Raw genomic sequence first — 21,321 nt, forward strand, 5'->3', positions numbered from 1 at the left:
AAAAAACCCTAAAAAACAAAACTGAAGGCATATATAAAACCCCACCAACCACCAACAGCATTTGGCTGCTACAAAAGAAATGCTGTGTTTTTCTTTTCTTTCCTTTTTTTTTTCCTTTAAAATGATGAGCCCTATATAGAATAACTTCCCACCAAACAGGTCTGAAGTTTAAGACTAGGTGGACACCAAACACTTGACTTGATGGGGGAACTAAATATGAGCATATAACTTTATGTGAACAATTAAAATCATTAGAACTATAGAAATTATTGATGACTAGTATTAAAAATAGGTAAGAAATGCAGTGATACATAAATTATTAATGTTTCTTCCACAAGATCATGTGGACCTGAGTCTGTTTCCCAAACCTAAGCAAAAGAAGTCAGGAATGTAATTGTCAACCCAGCAGTAGTGAAACATACCATCCAGGGGTGGACCCTAAGGCTCCTAGCCCTCCCCACCTTGGGGCTCATTCTAGTTTTTTGAAAGACCCTGTCTTAGAAAGAACAAAACTAAAATATAAAACATGACTAGCTGATGAAAAATATTAAAAATATTAAACCTTAAAAGTTGACCTTTGGGCTACATGTGCTCATATTGATACATAGATCAGCTCAGACACACACACACATATGCACATACAAATGACACGGAAAGACTTATGTAAACAGTTGTACAAATCTAAGTATAAAGTATAAATATACAGTCTACAAATTTTAAGATATAATATACCCTTTTAATCATCTATCTATAGGTTGGTTTGCATTGTAACCATATTTTACCATTTTTTTTCAAGAAGAAATATGATAAATTTAAAAATTCATGCAGAAGTTTAATTGTTAGGCTGATACAATTCTCAAGTAGATAAGACTGAAAAACCTCAAACCATCTGATTTAATGTTCACAGGACACAGCAATAGTTTTATGAATAAATAAAAAAATGCAAGAGACAGATCAGAAAATTCAAATACACCTATTTATTCACAGAATATAAATGTCAAAGCAGGAAGGTAACCCCATGGATATGGTAATACTTGCTCAGAAATCAATCTTAATTTTATTTGTAGCAGAAGGAAAAATTTAAAGAATAACTGCTTTTGAGAAGGACTTCTTAACTTTAATCGTATTTATTGTTATAAAACATCCAGTTTTGTAGATGTGCCCATTGGGTCTGAGTTCTACACCTCTAGAGTTTGATTGGTTATGCTTTTTTGCAATGGTCTCTAACTGTTGCAAAGAAAAGTTTCATGGATGAGGGTGACATCTACCATTATCTGTGGGTTAAAAAAGAAATGTTTATACATTGTTGTTAGCAACTATGCATGGTTAGTAAATTAACAACTGTACATTCACTTTCAATAATCATGTTTTTACTAGAAATGAGTAGGTATGCTCCAAAGCCTTCAGGTAAACTGCAGAAGAGAGGGTTGGGAATATTGTAAAGGCCCACAGAGTTGGAATTTTGCTGTGAGACTATGTCTCCTAATAGTGTCAGAGGCTACACCTATAATGTCTCACCAGTATGAACGTGCATGCTAAGTGAACAGGGTACCAATAAATTTCCAAACTGTACTGAGTATAGAGTACAAGACCACATGTCCTGGACTCTATACCAAGAACTATGGGCAACTGAGGCAATGTGGGAGCCTAAGAAGTGACCTTCTCAAGGGAAATGCACACATATTGGTTCTCCAGTACCAAGCACTCTGTCCTAACAACATACATGCAGACAGCATTATACAAACTGATCAAATGAAGTTTAGGAATAGATTTGTATACAATTGCACATAGAAATGTGTAGAACATGGCTTACGAAAAAGGGACCATGAATTAGATGGGAGACATGAACTGCATTTGGGAGGGTATGGAAGGATGAATAGAATGAAGAAATTTTATAATTAACTTGAAACCTCATTTTTTTAAATGAAAAAGAAACAGTTTCTGTAGGAATATTTCTGTTTTGATACAATACTGTAAATAGAAAACAATACAGCCTGATTTGTATCAAATCCATTAGAATTTACAACCACAGGTTAATTTAGAATTATTAACACGTTGAAAGAAGTAAAATTGTTACTTAATTTCCTGTACATTGTATTCGTTATTGGATCATAATTTAAAGATGAGTTCCTTTTGTGTCTTCAGTATTTGCGATACAGCTATAATTTAATAATTTTGTGCCTACTTATTAGATAATAGGAAAAACAATATGAGGCCATTGTGTTTTGTCCGACTTTCTGTAACAAACCAAAGGCCCCTTAGTAGTTTCCTGCCTTCTATGTGTACTCCAAATTAGACACATGCTTTCAAAGATTCAAATTAAAAAATCCAACATATGGGAGAAATGTGCAGTGTTTGACTCTGTGTTTGAGTTGTATCTACTAATCTGTTAATATCATTTTAGTTAACAGCTGAATAATATTTAACTGTGTCCATGAGCCCCATTTTATCCTTCCAGGTAGTTTAAGGTGGAAGGGGATAAATAATAGTAGACTTTTGGAAAAGTCATATGGGGTCCCATTGTTGTAGGAGATTCCTAAAATATATGCATAAACAGATATAAAATGGGTTTAAATGGAATAAGTCTGTAATGAGTGTATTATGCCTCCCCCTGATATCATAGGTTATCAAGTAAAAAGCCCACTGTCATGTATGGGTTATGTTTCTGTGGAGAATTGTGGTGCATTGGGTAAGATCAGTGATGGCACTTCCAGGGAACCCAAGTTATGGATCCCAGAACCCATATGGTAGCTCACAGCTGTGTATAACTCTCTTTCCAGAGAGCGTCTAATACCCTGCCGCAGACATACAGGCAGGCAAAATATCGATGTATATAAGATTCAAAAATGATTCATTTATTAAGAAGGAAAAGAAGATGAAAAACTGAAAACTTCAGTATAGAACAACTTGATTATGTCTAAACCTGGGGATGTTTTTTTTTAAAGAAAAGTTTGGAAATTATCTATTCAGCTCCTTTTTTTCTTTCATTGTCTACTGTGCACACATGCCCAAACTCAGTGCATGAATCAACAAGCAAAAGTTTCCCCTCTGAATTTATTTAGGACAGCTGCTGAAAGGAAGAACTGTACAGGGAGAGAGGGGAGAAAAGACTTGTATTTCTCTCTTATAGAGGGCAGAAAAAGGAAAGCCATCTTGATATAGCTTCTCACCAGACATCATTAGTATTCCTCTCAATTTTCCCAAATCAATTGACGAGCTACAATTTTCTCCTCCCTGTAGTTAGCGCATCATGTCAGAGGCAGAAGGAATATCCATCCCAGAAACTGGTCAGGTACACTTTCTCTGAGGCTCTCTGGGGCAACTTCCCCTTCAAACTCTCTCTATTGTTGCAGAGGTATTCCTGTCTGAAGGCACTGACAGAAGAAGACCCCCCTCCCTTACTGCTTTTATCCCTACCCTATAAAAGCCAAGCCAGAAAAAGATTGATAGGTCACAAGACAATACAGGCAGAAACAAACCAAAGGTTTTTTTTTTTTTTTTTTTCTCTCTGACTAGAGTATTGCATGCTTTGTCCTTAGATTTAAGGAGGATTTGAGGTGAATGCAGTAATGTTGCCAGAGTAAATTTTAGGAAATGGACTTGTGGCAATGAATGGAATAGGTAAAGCTACACAATAAAAATATTAGCTATAAAACAGAGTATCTGTGTTAGATATATGTAATTGCTTTTGCTTATGGAATATGCTGAGAGGCATGTATAAGAGGGCCAGGAGGACTGATCACATGCCTATTAAGCAACATACTGTGGGCCATGACAGTTTGGCTGCTGACATTAAAATTAGGTACAACAAAAATAAAAGCACACTCATTCACATGTTACTGAAAGCTATGGTCTTTAAATACCACAATCGAAGTATCCATAGTTTCGTGGTATTATTGCAAGATCCCATTAAAGAAAAATAGTCTATATAATGTAGACGAATACTGAAAATCTGTGAGGAAATATTGCAAATGCATATACTTCATTAATACATAATTGGAGAATTAAATGAGAAACATGAATATTTAATAGCAGCTTCTAGGTTAAAATATACTTTTAACAGTGTCTAGTTCATTAGTTCTTAACCTGTGGGCTGTGACCCCTTTGTGGGGGTCACATATGAGCCATTTATATTAAAATTCATAAGAGTAGCAAAATTATAGTTAAGAAGTGGTAACACAATAATTTTATGGTTGGGGGGTCACTGAAACTTGAGGAACTGTATTAAACGGTTGCTGTGTTAGGAGGATTGAGATTCTTCCCTATGGTAAAATCAATGTGTGGAGTTTAAAAGTTCACAGTCTAAGGGGTCACGCCATCTTTTCTAGTATGCAATATGGCATCGTTATAAAAACAATAAAGATCAGATCTCAGAATATGACCTGAATTCCCATCATTTTTGTTTTAGACTATCAACTTGAGAGTGGGAGAACATGGGATGGGGAAAAAAAGGAAAAACTGATACAATTGTACATTCATTAAAACATCTCAGTTAAAAAACATTTTAAAGTAAAAAAGCAGATGGTAAAATAAATAAATAAACAAACTTTCCTTTTGAAAAAAAGTTTCCCTCAGTTTCCACAGTTAGGGATGCAGAGCCCAAGTTAGGCTTCCTGTCTAAGCAGGCGAGCCTCCAGGCAGTGGGGATACAACATGAATCCAGGCCTGACAACGTTAACCTACAATCTGTCCTTCCAGCAAATATCACAGGGCAATGGTGGCATAGAACTTGTGGGGGTGGACAACTGTGTCCTAAGCTAAAAAGGGAACTCATGCCTAAGCTAATTGGTTAAGAGGCTGGATAACCCTGAGACTTAGGACAGAAAGAAAAAAAAAAAAAAAAACTGGCAAAAAAAAAAATAAAAAGATTCTTAAAATAAAAGGCCAATTTTAAAAAATTGGATATTTTATGGATTTACACTTCAAATGTTATCCCCTTTCCAGGTTTCCTCATCTCCCATCCTCCCTCCTGCTACTTCTATGAGGATGCTTCCCCAGCCCCCACCCACTTACACCTCACCACCCTGGCATTCCCCTATACTGAAGAAAGGAGTCTTCACAGGAGCAAGGGCATCTCCTCCTATTGATGCCAAACAATGCCATCTTCTGCTACATATGCGACTGGAGCCATGGGTCTCTCCCATGTGTACACTTTGGTTGGTGATTTAGTCCTTGGGAGCTCCGGAGGATCTGGTTGGTTGATATTGTTTTTCTTCCCACGGGGTTGCAACCCTTCAGCTCCTTCATTCCTTTCTCTAACTCCATCATTTGGGTCCCTGTGCTCAGTCCTATGGTTAGCTTCCAAGCATCCTCATCTATATTAGTTTGGCTCTGGCAGAGCCTTTGAGGAAACATTCATATCAAGCTCCTGACAGTAAGCACTTCTAAGCATCAGCATTAGTGACTGGGTTTGGTGGCTGCATGTGGGTTGGATCCACAGGTGAGGCAGTCTCTAGATGATCTTTTCTTCAGTCCGTCCTCCATAATTTGTTCCTGTATTTCTTCCCTCGAGTATTTTGTTCTCCCTTCTAAGAAGGACTGAAGCATCCACATTTTATTCTTCCTTCTTGAGCTTCATAAGGTCGGTGACTTGTTTCTTTGTTATTCAGAGCTTTGGGGCTAGTATTCACTTTTCAGTGAGTACATATGTGTATTCTTTTGTGACTAGATTACCTCACTCAGGATGACATTTTCTAGTTTTATCCACTTGCCTAAGAATTTCATAATGTCATTGTTTTTAATAGCTGAGTACTCCATTGTGTAAATGTACCACATTTTATGTATCTATTCCTCCGTCGAAGAACATCTGGGTTCTTTCCATCTTCTGCCTATCATAAATAAGGCTGCTATGAACATAGATGAACATATGCCATTGTTATATGTTGGAGCATCTTTTGGGTATATTCCCAGTAGTGGTATAGCTGGGTCTTCAGGTAGTACTATGTCCAATTTTTTGAGAAACTGCCAGACTGATTTTTAAAGTGGTTGTACAAGCTTGCAATACCACCAACAATGCAGGAGTGTTCATCTTTCTCCACATCCTTTCCAGAATCTGTTGTCACCTGAGTTTTTGATCTTAGCCATTCTGATTGGTGTGATGTAGAATCTCAGGGTTGTTTTGATTTGCATTTCCCTGATGACTAAGAATGTTGACCATTTCTTTAGGTGCTTCTCAGTTATTCATTATTTCTCAGTCTAGATTTCTTTGTTTAACTCTATCACATTTTAATAGGAGTATTTGATTCTCTGGTATCTAACTTCTTGAGCCCTTTGTATATATTGGATACTAGCCCTCTATTGGGTACAGGACTGGTAAAGATCTATTCTCAATCTATTGGCTTCCATTTTGTCCTGTTGACATTGTCATTTGCCTTACAGAAGCTTTGCAATTTTATGAGGTCCCATTTGTCTATTTTGATCTTAGATCATAAAATAAAAGGATTCTTAATGATACCCTGCTATACTCAGAAATCAATGCCTAGCCCAGTTGTTTTTAGAGAGGTGTCATCCAGCAACTGATGGGAGCACATGCAGAGACTCACAGATGAACACTAGACAAAAACAAGGGAACACCACAGAGCTGGAAAGGAAGGATTAGGAGCCAGAGGGATAGAGGACAGTCAAGAACACAGAGCACTCAGTCAACTAAGCAAGGACCATAGGGACCCAAAGAAACTGAAATAAGAAGAACAGAACCAGTATAAACCTGATCTAGAGCCTATGCATATACCTCATGGTTGTGTGGTATGCTGTTCTTGTGGAGCCTCTAACAATGGGAATGGGAGGACATGTCTCTGACACGCTTACTTGCACTTGGTACCATCTTCCTCCTTTTGGGTTGTCTCACCCATCAGTAATAGAAGGGTTTGTGCCCATTGTTATGATTTATTTAAAATATAAGAGTTGATCATGCTGTATTTTTAATTTGATTTTATTTATTTATATTTCAAATGTTATCCCCAGTCCCTGTTTCCCTCACCTAATATCCTATCCCCTCCCCCAGGTTCTATGAGGGTGCTTTCTAGCCCACCCACTCCTACCCCCTGTATTAGCATTCCCCTCCTCTAGGGCATAAACCTTCCCAGGACAAAGAGTTTCTCCTCCCATTGATATAAGACAAGGCCATCCTCTGCTAGATATGCAGCTGGAGCCATGGGTCCCTCCATGTGTCCTCTTTGGTTGGTGGTTTAGACTCTAGGGGCTCTGGTGGGGTCTTGTTGGTTGACATTGTTGTGCTTCCTATGGCGTTGCAAACCCCTTCAGCTCCTTCAGTCCTTTGCCAAACTCTTCCATTGGGGTCCTTGTGCTCAGTCTGATGGTTGGCTGTGAGCATCTGCTGCTGTATCTGTCAGGCTCTTGCAGAGCCTCTCAAGAGACAGCTATATCAGGCTTCTGTCAGCAAGCACTTTTTGCCATCTGCAATACTGTGTGGTTTTTAATTTTTTCTTTTGATTTTCTTTTCTTTATTTCTTCCTGGTGATGGAGGGCATCGGAATACATTTTTAAGGGTGAACATTTTACTTAATGAGTTGCAGAGGAATTTTTCTGTTTGAATATAGAATGTTATAAGTAGCTTGACAATTCTTTATTATGAATACAGCACCAACAAGAGATACTACATTGGGGTTTACACCTATTTATAGTCCCAGAGTTAGTGCGCAAGTTCATTCCTAGTTGACACTTTTAGCCACACTTTTATGCTTTGTTTTCTTATTTCAGATCGATGTAAAGACCAGATTGTGAACACATGGTGGTTTAATTCATACTTCAAGCTTTATCATTACAACATAGCATTATAAAAGTCTTGTCTTTCAACAGTGATAGGGTTACCTTTGAGTGACACTAGTGATTCTAATGAAAAGTAATACAGTATTATTTCTAAGCAAGAAACTCTAAAACCTTAGCTCTCTCTTAACTTCATAAACAGTAGAAGACTCTTCTAGGTCTCTGTTTATTTCTGAAGTGTTTTTACTTAAGTCTGTATTTCTCCTGTGACCAAACTGGGCTAGGAACGTGTCAAAATTTTTATTTAATCATTTTACTGTAATCACCACGAAAAGGAGGAATTAGTCAGCATTCCAATAGAAATGTCTGTAAAACCAGAGAATTTTCATTTTCATCTTAGACTTCAGACAGATCAACAGACTTATATTCCATGATCATTAACAAAACTGAAACAGGACTCTTCACATTGTCCCAGAGCATTCCTGATACTTAGAAGCATTTAAAAGAAAAGTACCCATACTTAGTCTCTAATACATTCAATGTCAGGCAAGCATCCTCTGCATTTTGTATTCACACAGGCAGGGAAATCAGTCTGATTTTCCCCACAGCCAATCACATTTCTAGCTTGCGAAACACAGCCACACATATCCTTGAAATCACATCACAGTCTAACTTTCAAGAATTCATTTGACAGGGAAACCAGTTTCTGTGTAAGGAGGCAAGTCTTTCCAGAAGAGAAAGAGAAGAATCAAAAATTCTAAAAGAACAGCTGCCTTCAGCCTCAGAGCTGGACCAAAACTGATGAATTTTGTTTTCATTCCATTCCTGTGAAGGAAAAGCAGTAAGAATTGGGGAAGAAATGTACCTTTAGGTATTTTCTAATGTTCATTCCAATCTCTTTTCATGAGACCTTTATTGAAACCATAGAAATATCTATGTTCCAAAATTGTAATAACTAGTTTCTAAATTTTTACATCAGTAAAAGTCAGCAGCAGTGACTGTTGTACTTGTCTGTTAGAGCCAAAAAAGTAAAAATGTCAATAGAAAATGGAAAACAGAGGAATTATGTGAATTGCCAATTAATATAATGTTTAGTGGTATCAAGTTAGTGGGGTCAAAAGACATGTATTGCATTTAATTCTAATGATATCAATTAAAATGGATATATTTTTAAAATTTTTATTGGTTATTTTATTTATTTACATTTCAAATGTGATCCTCTTTTAGGGGAGTTTAAATAAAAAAATCGTTCAAGAATGTATTATGTAATGAAAAGACTGAGAATATTCTAATATATCATATTATAAAATACTGTAAAATTTTAAAAAAGGTTCCCTCCAAAATACAGATTTGGAAAGGTCTCCAGAAAATGATATATAACCAGGAGAAAACACATGTGCCATGGTACCAGTTGTCAAATAATTAGTAACATGCATAACAATATAATAGCCTACTAAATACATGTGCAGTAATAGGAAAGTTTTAAAAATTAGACATAGAACAGTATACTCAAATCATGAATGAGTATCTCAAATCAAAGAGAGAGAATCTCAGAGGGGTCCTGGTAGGAAACTTTAACTGCATTCTTACAAATCACCATATAAAATTGTAAGGAATGATTCAAGTAAGGGAGTAAGGGCAATGATGACAGATTCAATTCTGAAAATGAATGCTGGTGTGTTTTTAAGATGTTATAAACTTGAAAATTATTTGAAGGACTGGATACAGCTATTTAAACAGAAGTCCTTCAATATACATTAGTTTTGGAGCAGGAGCATTTATATAAATTTGAACATTCAACTCTGTCTTATAAAAATGAGGCCAACCGAGAGGCGCATTCCTCAAAGGAAGTCAACTGACAAATCTGCAGAACTCGGCAGTGCATCATATCATCAGCAACCCTTTAGCCCTAGTTCTGCAGTGTGAGCAGCAGGGAGACCAGTCACTGCTCCGTTTCCCTTCACATTAGGCCTGGAAAGCCCAGAGCATTCATGGATGAAATGGACACATACAGAGGTTCTCCTCGGCATAGTTTAATGTTTCATTTGATGCCAGAAAGTATTAGACTTTCATTTCACTCACATTCTTCTCTTATTTGTGCATGAGTGCAAAAAAATCTATTAAATGTCCAAGAAGATCAATGAAAAGAAACTAATATGGCTCAAAATAAAATTTATCTTCCCATAATTCACTGACATTTTTATTCAACTGTACTTTGATTGAAATCTGGGTCACAGTTCAACTTCTCTTCTTCAATGCCCAATTTGTACAGAGAGAAACTGTTCATCTTCCATTCCATGAGTTAATTTTACAGGTGTAGTTATGCCTGTCAGTGAAACTGAGGCTGGAATAGCACATTAATGGTATTAAAAGGTTATTATTATGATATTTTTATACTTAGGTTGACTTATCCTTTGATAGGTTCTAATGCACCAAACTAGTTCCTTAAAATAGCTGCATAATATTTTTGGATCATGTTAATATGGCTGAATCAATACAAGAACTTCTATGCAGGATTGTGTATTTCTCTTTAGAGCTGGTCAACAAATGGAGAGTCACAGAAGTCATGGGCAGAATCTATTTTGTCTTCTTTGCCCCTCTTTCATGAAAGCTTTTTCTTTTCATGTTTATTTTACACTTCTTATTTTCTAGTATTTACTAGAACTAATTGATAGTATATTATGACCATATAACTTACAATGTGGAATAAGAATTTTATGACATCTAAAATATTTCCAACCAACTTTGGGGATATTTTATTTGTCATTTATGAATAAAACTATTGCTTATGAGTGTAGAACATATTGTGGAGTCTGATACATTTGACTTTGTAAAGATGCAAACTAAACTAGATCAATAAGGTAGCATATAGCATGACCTATAATTTCTATGCAGTGTATGTTAATTTAAAAAATTGGTGGCTGTAGTGGTAATAGTAGTTACATACTTGTGATAATAGTACAGATATCAACAAAAGGTACTGGATAATTGTCTGGTATTTCTTTCATAGTAAGAGATAAAAATAAGTTTGGAAAATGATCTTATAAACTGCCCTATAGAACATAAGTATTTTCTTGTATTTTTGCTTATTATATGCTCCATAATACTGCATTCATATTATACTATAATGAATTTATTTTCAAGGATTCTATCTGAATTAAGCAGCCATAAATAAACAGTAAACTCATTAATAAAGAATGTATAATGCTTACATAGGTGATCATAACATGAAGTCTAATTAATTAGATTTGAATATCTATCTCAATGGTCATAAAATATATATGTCCATTATCTGAACATGGAAACTAATAAAATATGTTTATTACAGTTTTTATTATTTTAATTAACCGATGGAAAGCTCAAGTTTCATAGATTGCTCTTATGGAAACTATATGGAATCTGTATGAATGTCTTTATCCATCACCATGCATATCCATACTTAACTGGTTTATGAAAAAATGTGAGAAATGAATTTATTTAGGAATTAAAAATCTTCATTGAGATCTAATACAGAGATTGTTCTTTCACTTATAATTTTTACATAGGACACCTAACTCCTTAGAAACTAAGATCCAAGATCTTTTTATGAAACATATAATGCTTTCCTATTTCAAGTTCATTTCCAGGCTGCTAAAACCCATATAATTTTCCCCTATCTTATATTAAATAGGAAAATGTTAATCTGTAGATTATGTCAGTTTGCTTTTATCCCAACAAGGGACACAGTATTGATAGGAATGTCCATTGTAAAGAATCCTCCACAGAAGGAAGACAAAGAAGCCCTTTTCAGTCATTTGACCAAGATTTCAAGACAAAAATACATAGCATCCCATGAGGCCATCTTTCCTAAGTGAATAGATAATGGTTTTAGATTGCTCAGATACCATCAGTAGATACTCTATTGTGTGATGTCTGCAGCTGACCCAAAGATAAACAGCTCCAAAGCTAAGAAGCTGTTCAGTAAGACCATGGAGTCCCATGAGTCCTGCACTTTCTTCTATTATTCTTGCTGATGGTAAGACAGATTAGATGAATCTTCTTCTACTCAAGTGTACAAAACTATTGAAAGGGCATATGAAAGCAGAATCAATGTACTGATTTCACCTTGTAAATTGTTATAAGGAAGGAGGCATATTAGGCCAAATTTCTACAACATTCACAGTAGTAAGGTTAAGTTTTCCTTGTGTGAGAGAAAACAAAAATATCGAGAAGGTGGATTTAATTTAACATTCCTATTATTAAGCACAGGTTTATAAAAGTGATAAAAGAATAAATAATCTATTGATCAGCACAGAAAGGATGACTTAATTTACTTAGGAGTAAATGATTTAAGTTTATAAATATATATTAAGATTAAGAAAAATTCACATGGAAATAGTCAAAGTAAACGTGAGATATAAGCATCACAAACACCTAATATACTTTATGAGAACTATAAAATGAAGCAACAAGGCTTCCCTAGGTTGAGGGATAGAAACTAATAAAGATTATTTCAAAAATATTTTAATAATAATTTAAAACTTCATCTATTCTGCTCTAATTGTTTTGACAAGAGAGAAAACTGCATGCTAAAAAGAATAAGTCAGTTATTATATCAACACAAAAGAAAATGGATTTGTGTTTAGTTTTGTACACAAAGAAACCACAGGGAAAAGTAGAAATAGCATTCCTTCTTTTGGGGAAATATCCTGAAATATATATTCAAAATAGAACTTAGAGTGTTCTGATAATCTAAATACCCTTTAAAAGAAACATTTATGCACAGAATTTTTACATTGCCATTCTTGGTGACTACTTTTCGATTTTCACGAATCATTGACATGACTTTCATTTGTTGAGCTTTTTAAAAAATATTTGTAAACATTCCTGTCCTTCTATTGCTTATAGGAGGTATACTTTCTTTAAGTCTCTCTATTACCATTTTGATTTAATTCCTTCCCTCATCCCTTCTCTTTTTTCTCCTCTCTTCCTCCCTTCTTTCTGAACTCTATGAAAACCTAGAAAACTAAAAACTAGAACTCTCTGAAAACCTAAGAAAACTGAAAATTTTCCGAGATCTGGAACATTCACTTCTCCTACCCTACACAAAAGGTGCTGTATTCTCCAGAGCAATTACAGAAAGTATAAAATGTCAAAGAAATCAAAGAGCGTTAACCACAGCACTTCCTGTCCAGAGGGCATAGGTTTATACAGGAAACCATGGTAATTTTGCTAAGATACTCTTAGCATGAAAAAAATGAATAAACTAGTTGCAGAACACCAATACAGAATACAGATGTCGATGTTTCTATGTGGTGAGAATAAGTACATGAAAGTACATTAGTAAAAACGTTTTAATAATATAACCACATCATATTAAGGATTCAACAAGGAGCAAGACGTATGTGATAATAAACAAATGATACTAAATGAATAAATGAATAAAATTGCAAAACACTTGTAATGGGGATGCATCCCAATGGATTAGTAGTGTTAATTAACTTTTATATAATTCTAATAAAATTATTCTTTCAAAAAAGTAAGAATATCTAAAATAAATAAATAAATAAAATAAATAAATAAATAAATAAATAAATAAATAAATAAATAAATAAATAAGATGGGTGCTTGAAAACTCCAAAGAGCAAGTCGTATTTTTAAAAGAATAGAGTTTCCGGTATTCTACCTCCTGTGATCATGTGTTAAAAAATCAAAGATCTCCACGTTAAACCAGGTACACTGAAATTATTAGAAGAGAAAGTAGGGAAAACCTTAGAACACATAGGCACAGGAGAAAATTTCCTGAACAGAACACTAATGGCTCGTGCTCTAAGGTCAAATATTGACAAATGGGACTTAATGAGATTGCAAAGTTTCTGTAAGGCTAAGAACACTGTCAAGAAAACAAAATGGCAGTCAACAGATTGGGAAAAGATCTTTACCAACCCCACATCAGATAGAGACCTAATATCTAAGGTATACAAAGAAGTCAAGAAGCTAGACATCAGATAATTAAAAAATCCTATTAAAAAATGGGGTATAGAGATAAAGAAAAAGTTCTCAATTGAGGAATATCGAATGGCTGAGAAGCATCTAAGGAAGTGCTTGACATCATTAGCCATTAGGGAAATGCAAATCAAAACAACTCTGAGATTCCACCTCACACCAGTCAGAATGACTAAGATCAAAAATTCAGATGACAGCTGATGCTGTGTAGGATGCAGTGAAAGAGGAACACTTCTCCACCTTTGGTGGAGTTGTAAACTGGTACAACCACTCTGGAAATCAGTCTGGTGGTTCCTCAGAAAATTGGACATAGTACTACCTGAAGACCCAGTTATTCCTCTTCTGGGCATATACCCCAGAGACGCTCTAACATACAACAAAGACACACGCATCACAGTGTTCATAGCAGCCCTATTTATAATAGCCAGAAGCTGTAAAGAACCCAGATGTCCTTCAGTAGATGAATGGATACAAAAAATTTGGTATGTTTACACAATAGAGTAGTATTCCACTATCAGAAACAATGACTTTATGAAATTCTTAAAAAAATGGATGCATCTAGAGAATATCATCCTGAGTGAGATAACCCAGTCACAAAAGAACAGACATAATATGCAGTCACTGATAATTGGATACTAACCCCAGAAACAACTCACAGACTGAAGTTCAAGGAAAAAAAAGGAAAATGAAAAACCATTATGCTTAATCTTTACACACCAAAAAACTTTGACTAATTCCAGGTTACATCTTGTTTTACATGTACTTTATGCTCATTGTAACTAGTAAGATCTTAATGCACACTGTCAATCCTTTTAAAATACCAAGTACTGACAAAAATGTATTCATATACTTTTATGCAAAAAATGTTTAAAATCTGTACATTTATCTTTGTTTTTTAAAATAAAGTTGTTCAATTGAGAGAGAGAGAGAGAGAGAGAGAGAGAGAGAGAGAGAGAGAGAGAGAGAGAGAGAGAGAAAGAGCTGGATGGTTAAATACACTGGCTGCCCTTCAGAGGACATAGGTTCAATTGCCAGAATCCATGTGGCAGCTCACAGTTGTCTGCAAGTCCACTCTCACAAGGTTTTGAAACCCTCTCTTGACCTCAATGAGCAGTGCACAGACATACGTGTGGGAAAATCACGACTCCACATGAAACAAAAATAATTACAACCATAGAAGGGGAGACCCCAAATACATATAAACAGTGGCAAAAGACCTAGATAGACCACCAGACAGGAAAGGAAACATAAATAAACATGTATGTCTTTAGTCAAAAATCTCAAAACACATGATGCAAGGACAGCATTCGGAATGAATGGTCTTCATAAAGTTAAATATCCATGAGCGACATTATGAGCTGGACATGCACTTTCCAAACAAACATGGAGATAATAAACCCTGGAAGAAAACAAAGATGTAAGTTTTTAGACATTGTTTTAAGTGATTTTTAAAAATAGGATTAGAGGTGAACTTCAAGCAACCAAGAGGGATGGCAGTGCTTTAGAGGAGCTCAGCCTCCCACAGTAAAGGAGACAATGGAGAAAGATCCAAAGCAAATGATGGAGTCCTGAAAAATAAATCACTGAATATTTATCATGGGGAGTGAATATTATTTCATTGAAAAAAATGTTAAATTTCTGAAACGTTAAATGAGGCTTCTGATAGCCTGTCTTTGTACTCTATAAGCCAGGAAAGCATGTTATCAGATTGTTGAAATACTTTGTTGTCCCCCTTGAGGTCACTCCCCAGACAATCAGTGGAGAGAGAGCATGGGCTCACTCATGGACTCAGTAGGGAGAGTGCTCCTGTGTCTCCCCTGGGTGCTCTGTTCTCTGCAGGGGATGGGGAGTACTATGCAGGTATTAAAAACAATGACTCCATGAAATTTCTAGGCAAATGGATGGACCTTGAAGCTATCATGCTGAGTGAGGTAACCCAGTTACAAAAGAAAACTCATGGCATGTATGCACTGAGAAGTGGATACTAGCCTCCAAAGCTTAGAATACCCAAGAAACCATCCACAAAACTTAAGAAGCTCAAAGAGAAGGAAGGCTAGAAGGTGGGTGCCTCAGTTCTTCTTAGAAGGTAGAACAAAACACTCATGGGAGGAGATACAGAGACAAATAGAGGAGCAGGAATTGGAGAAAAGATCATTCAGAGATTGCCTCACTTGGCGATTCATCCCATATGCAGCCACTAAACCCATGCACTATTGCTGATGCCAAGTAGTGCTTACTGGCAGGAACCTGATGTAGATGCCTCTTCAAAGGCTCTGCCAGAGCCATACTGATACAGAGGAGGATGCTTGCAGCTGAACACAGCGACCTCAATGAAGTAGCTAGAGAAAGGATTAAAGGAGCTGACAGGGTCTGCAGTCCCATGGGAAGAACAAAATTGTTAACTAACCAAACCCACCACAGCTCCCAGGGACTAAAACACCAACCATTGAGTTCACATGGAGAGACATGGCTCCACGTGCATATGCAGCAGAGGATAGCGTTCTCTGACATCAATGAGAGGAGAGGTCTTTTATCTAGTGAAGGCTCGTTTTCCCAGTGTAGGGGAATGCTAAGGCACTGAAGTAGGAAAAGGTGGTTGGGAGAGGGAGCACCTTCATGGAGGCAATGGGAGAGGAAAGGGGTATGGGACTGGTGGAAAGAGGATAACACCTGAATTGTAAATACAGAGAATATCTAAAAAATGAAATACTTTGTTGAAATATATTCTAAAGTTATAAATAATCACAGTGGCGTGGAACACTTTTACACTCAAATAACCTGGGATTTGAAGGTGGGGTGCATTGCTCTTGAGACTTTGATTTACAAAGGTTTCTATTTTGCTTTCTAATGTATTTGTATCATAATATGTGGGTAAATTGATTCAACATGATGCTTGGGAAATCACTGCAGAAACACCTAAAATAGGGCCGAAATCTCCTCTGATTTCTGGAGAGTGTGCTGAAGGTGCTTTAAGAAGTCAGTGTTCCTTTAATACACAACAAAGATATATGCACCACAATGTTCATAGCGGCTCTATTTATAATAGCCAGAAGCTGGAAGGAACCCAGATGTCCTTCAGAAGACGAATGGATACAAAAATTGTGGTACATATACACAATGGAATACTACTCAGCCACCAGAAACAATGACTTAACCAAATTCTTAAGAAAATGGCTGCATCTAGAGAAGATCATCCTGAGTGAGATAACCCAGTCACAAAAGAACAGACATAATATGCAGTCACTGATAGTGGAATGCTAACCCCAGAGGCTTGCACTCCCCCAGAAACAACTCACAGACTGTATGAAGTCCAAGAAGTAAAGAAAACAAAAAATATACATATATTCACAAAACAAGAAGACTGACTATTTCCATGTTGCGTTTTGTTTTGCATGTACTTTACGCTTATTGCAACTAGTACGTTTTCAATGCATACTGTCAAGCCCTTGAAAAAAATCAAGTACTGACTAAAAAACATATTCACATGGTTTTATGTAAAATTTATTTTAATGTCTGAAAAAACAGTACTGACAAAAATGTATAATTTTAAGCAAAAAATGTTTAACATCTTTACATGTATCTTTGTTTTGCAAAATAAAGTCATTTAAAAAAAAAAGAAGTCAGTGTTCAGGCACATTGATCACATGTGTCTTATTTTTCTGTCTTGTCAGCAATGTGTTCTTTAGAAATAGCTTTTATGTGTTTTGGTGTTATTTGTATCTGAATAGTAAGGCTAATTCCTACCAAGGAAATAATATCTGTATAATCAGATAAAACATTAAAATTATGTAAAGCATTTCCTAGAAAATAGGTAAAATATGAGATGTTCCTTTGTATTATTATATAGTATTAAGTGCTGTTACCTCCTCTGTTGTAGGTTTTAAATCATGTCAGATTTTATTGTACATTTGCATATAGTTTGCAGGGACTTCTGGGTAATTCATGCAACACTGGTACAGTAAATTATATTATTCTATAGTAAGAAGTGTAGTGTTTTGGTTTTAATGCAAGGGAACAAACTGTAAAGCAGTCAGCCAATAGAAGGAAACTGTGGATGGGCCACTGCATGCTTTTTCACCTGTTTTATTATAGGTAACACTGCTGTTTCTACTCCTTATTAAACTAAACTTAAAAAAAAAAAATCTATCTAGAGACTGATGGGAGGGCCGGTTGGCGAGCAAGATGGCACAGACTCAGGGCACCAAGAGGAAAGTCTGTTACTACTATGACAGGACGTTGGAAACTACCATTATGAAGAAGGGCACCCAATGAAGCCTCACCGAATCCGTATGACTCACAATTTGTTGCTCAACTATAGTCTCTACCGGAAAATGGAAATCTATCGTCCTCACAAAGCCAACGCTGAGGAGATGACCAAGTACCACAGTGTGACTACGTTTAGTTCTTGAATTCTATTTGCCCAGATAATATGTCTGAATACAGCAAACAGGTACAGAGATTCAGCGTGGGTGAGGACTGTCTGGTATTTGATGGCTTGTTTGATAGCTTGATGTCAGTTGTCTAGGGGTGGCTCTGCCCCAAGTGCTGTGAAACTCAATAAGCAGCAGACAGACATAGCTATGAACTGGGTTGGGGGCCTGCACCATACAAAGAAGTCTGAAGCATCTGGCTTCTGTTATGTCAATGATACCATCTTGGCCATCCGGGAAGTGCTAAAGTATCACCAGAGGGTGCTGTATATTGATATTGATATTCACCATGGCGATGGCGTGGAAGAGGCCTTCTACACCAGAGACTGGGTCATGACTGTCTCCTTTCATAAATACAGAGAGTACTTCCCAGGAACTGGGGACCTATGGGATATTGGAGCTGGCAACGGCAAGTACTGTGCTATTAACTACCCACTGCGAGACAGCATAGATGATGAGTCCGATGAAGCCTTCTTCAAGCCAGTCATGTCCAAAGTAATGGAGACGTTCCAGCCTAGTGCAGTGATCCTACAGTGTGGCTCAGATTCCCTGTCTGGGGATCGGTTAGGTTGCTTCAATCTGACCATTTTGTGAAAGAGTTTCAATTTGCCTATGCTAATGCTGGGAGGAGGTGGCTACACCATCTGTAATGTCGCTCGGTACTAGACACAGAGATCACTAATGAGCTACCATACAATGACTACTTTGAATAATTTGGACAAGATTTCAAGCTTCACATGAGCCCTTCCAACATGACTAACCAGAACATTAATGAATACCTGGAAAATATCAAGCAGTGGCTCTTTGAGAATGCTGCCATATGTACCTGGGGTCCAAATGCAGGCCATATCAGAGGATGCCGCCCCAGAAGAGAACGGTGATAAGGATGAGGAAGACCCTACAAAAGAATCTCCACCTGCTCCTCTGACAAACCAATTGCCTGTGAGAAAGAATTCCCTGATTTTGAAGAGGAAAGAGAAGGTGGTCACAAGAACTCTTCTAACTTCAAAAAAGCCAAAAAGAGTCAAAACAGAGGATGAGAAAGAAAAAGATCTTCAGGAGAAAAAAAGAAGTCACAGAAGAGGAGAAAAGCAAGGAAAAGAAGAAGCCAGAAGCCAAAGGGGTCAAAGAAGAGGTCAAGTTGGCCTGAGGAAAGTCTGCAACTCCATCTTCTCCCCAAGTCCTCCACTTTCCCTCAATTTCTCAGATTTTATATTTTCTATTCCTCTGTGTGTTTATATAAAATAAATTAAATATAATGTCCTCAGGGACTAGATAGGAACCAGGGACTAGAGCACAGGGCAGTGGTGCTGGAGAACTCTTCCCAGAGTTCCCTTGTTTGTCCTGTTCCAGGTCTTAGTTTTGAACCACGTACGGTCTGAGTGGAAAGAAAACCAGAAGACAAAAGCCAGAACTGCCAAGTGCCTGCTTAGGAGCTCTGTTAAGGTGCCCTTATTAAGCTTTTTGGAAGAAGTGACTAGGTCTTCTGGGACCCCCTTTCAGACTTCTGTAATTATCAACCATTTTTAGATTGGTTCTGTTTATACCTCCCACTTGTCCTGGACAAGCCGAAAACAAATTACCCTGTTTTCCAATTCTGTAGGTAGAGGTGGTTAGCCTAGCTTCCTTTTTGAGATATTTTCATTTTGTGAGACTCTTTGTAATAAAACAGCACATTTCTGTAAAAAAAATCTATCTATATAACTTAAATATGAATAATTATATATTTGTAGTAGCTGGTTTAAATATACAACTTTATAATGATAAAAAAATTATACTGTCCTTTTACAAGCACCATAAAGAAAACTATTGCCCCCCCTTCCTCAGATTTTGCTTTGCTGTGTCTCAGACACCAGCTGGCATGCAGCATGTTCAAAATATTTGTAAAACTGCACTTCAATAAAGAATACATGTGACAAGTTTTACATCTAGTCCACAGCTTATTAAACATTTTCAAAGCTTGAACATTTTCCCCAAGGCATGTGTTTATATAACCCTGGCATATATAATCAAATATTTATGGATAACAAGTATTTAAGGTAATTCCTAAGTTTCCTTCAGCTTAAAAGGAAATTGAATCTTAATAACATGAAAACTTTTGTTCATTTTTATGTAATAAATTTAATATTGGCTGAATATTTGACCCTGAAGGACACATCACATCTTCAACATATTTCAGGATGTTCCTCTTTGTGGCATGGTATCAAATTGTGTAAGTTCAGTTAGGGACATTTTAGAAATTGTTGTAAATTTGATCGATCATAATCCCAAGACACACTTCATTTCATGGTATTTGATTAAACCCAAGTTGCCAATTCAAACAGAATATTTTAAATTAAAGTGCCTAACACTCTCCAACTTAATGATATACTAATATGATAATTAGGGGCCGAGAAATTGTGATGGGAAAATATTGAAAGTATAATTAAAGTGATGTGCTTTTAATGACAGAAAAGCACGTGTGTACCATGAAAGCATTGAGGTCCATACCACAATAGGCTGAAATTGAGCCCATGTTTTTTCAGCTAATTCTCACTGAAGCTATGTAGCATGAAGGAGTGCATGGCACAAAGTAGGCATTCTTGGCACAAAGTAGGCATGCTTGGCACAATGTAGGCATGCTACCTGTTCAGAAACCTAGGCTACAAGGAAGTTATTCAAATTCAAGTTTGAGTGTTTCTAGATACACCAATTCATTACATGTTTGATTTTGAATTAATGTCTACTCACTGTGTGATAAATGTTTTACTACTGCCAACATTTCATAACTCCAATGTCTAGTTGCTTATTATAATACACGTAAGTTTCTCTCACTTTAAAACCTGGGATTACCTGAAGTTTTTGTATGCAACCTTCATTTGCATAGCTTTTCTACTCTTTTATCTTTGCTACAAGAAGTCAATGAAAAATAAACTTGTAAATGTTGTGAGTGATATCTACTGCGAAATATTTGTGAGTCAATACTCAAACTCTATGACTGAAAAGCATTAAACCACAGAAACAGTTCTCTCCCATATCCTGAGTATTGCAATTAGTATAGTGAAGTAATGGAGAATGGGACAGTGAGAGAGTTAAAGGTGAAAAGAGGTCAAGAGGAGAACTTAGGACAGTTACTTTGTATTAGAGTGCACTCTATCCATTGACTAACTAGACAGCTGGGAGGTGTGGTTGTCCCCAGTAG

General features: G+C 36.4%; 1 pseudogene across 1 annotated transcript; it reads left to right on the forward strand.

Moving 5' to 3' along the window:
* Positions 1 to 17,892: 17,892 nt before the first annotated feature.
* Positions 17,893 to 19,290, forward strand: LOC308422511 (histone deacetylase 1-like; annotated as a pseudogene). The gene has a single exon. The product of its transcript is annotated as a histone deacetylase 1-like (transcript).
* The last annotated feature ends 2,031 nt before the right edge of the window (positions 19,291 to 21,321 follow it).

Source organism: Micromys minutus, assembly GCF_963924665.1.
Source record: "Micromys minutus genome assembly, chromosome: 7".
Taxonomy (NCBI): domain Eukaryota; kingdom Metazoa; phylum Chordata; class Mammalia; order Rodentia; family Muridae; genus Micromys; species Micromys minutus.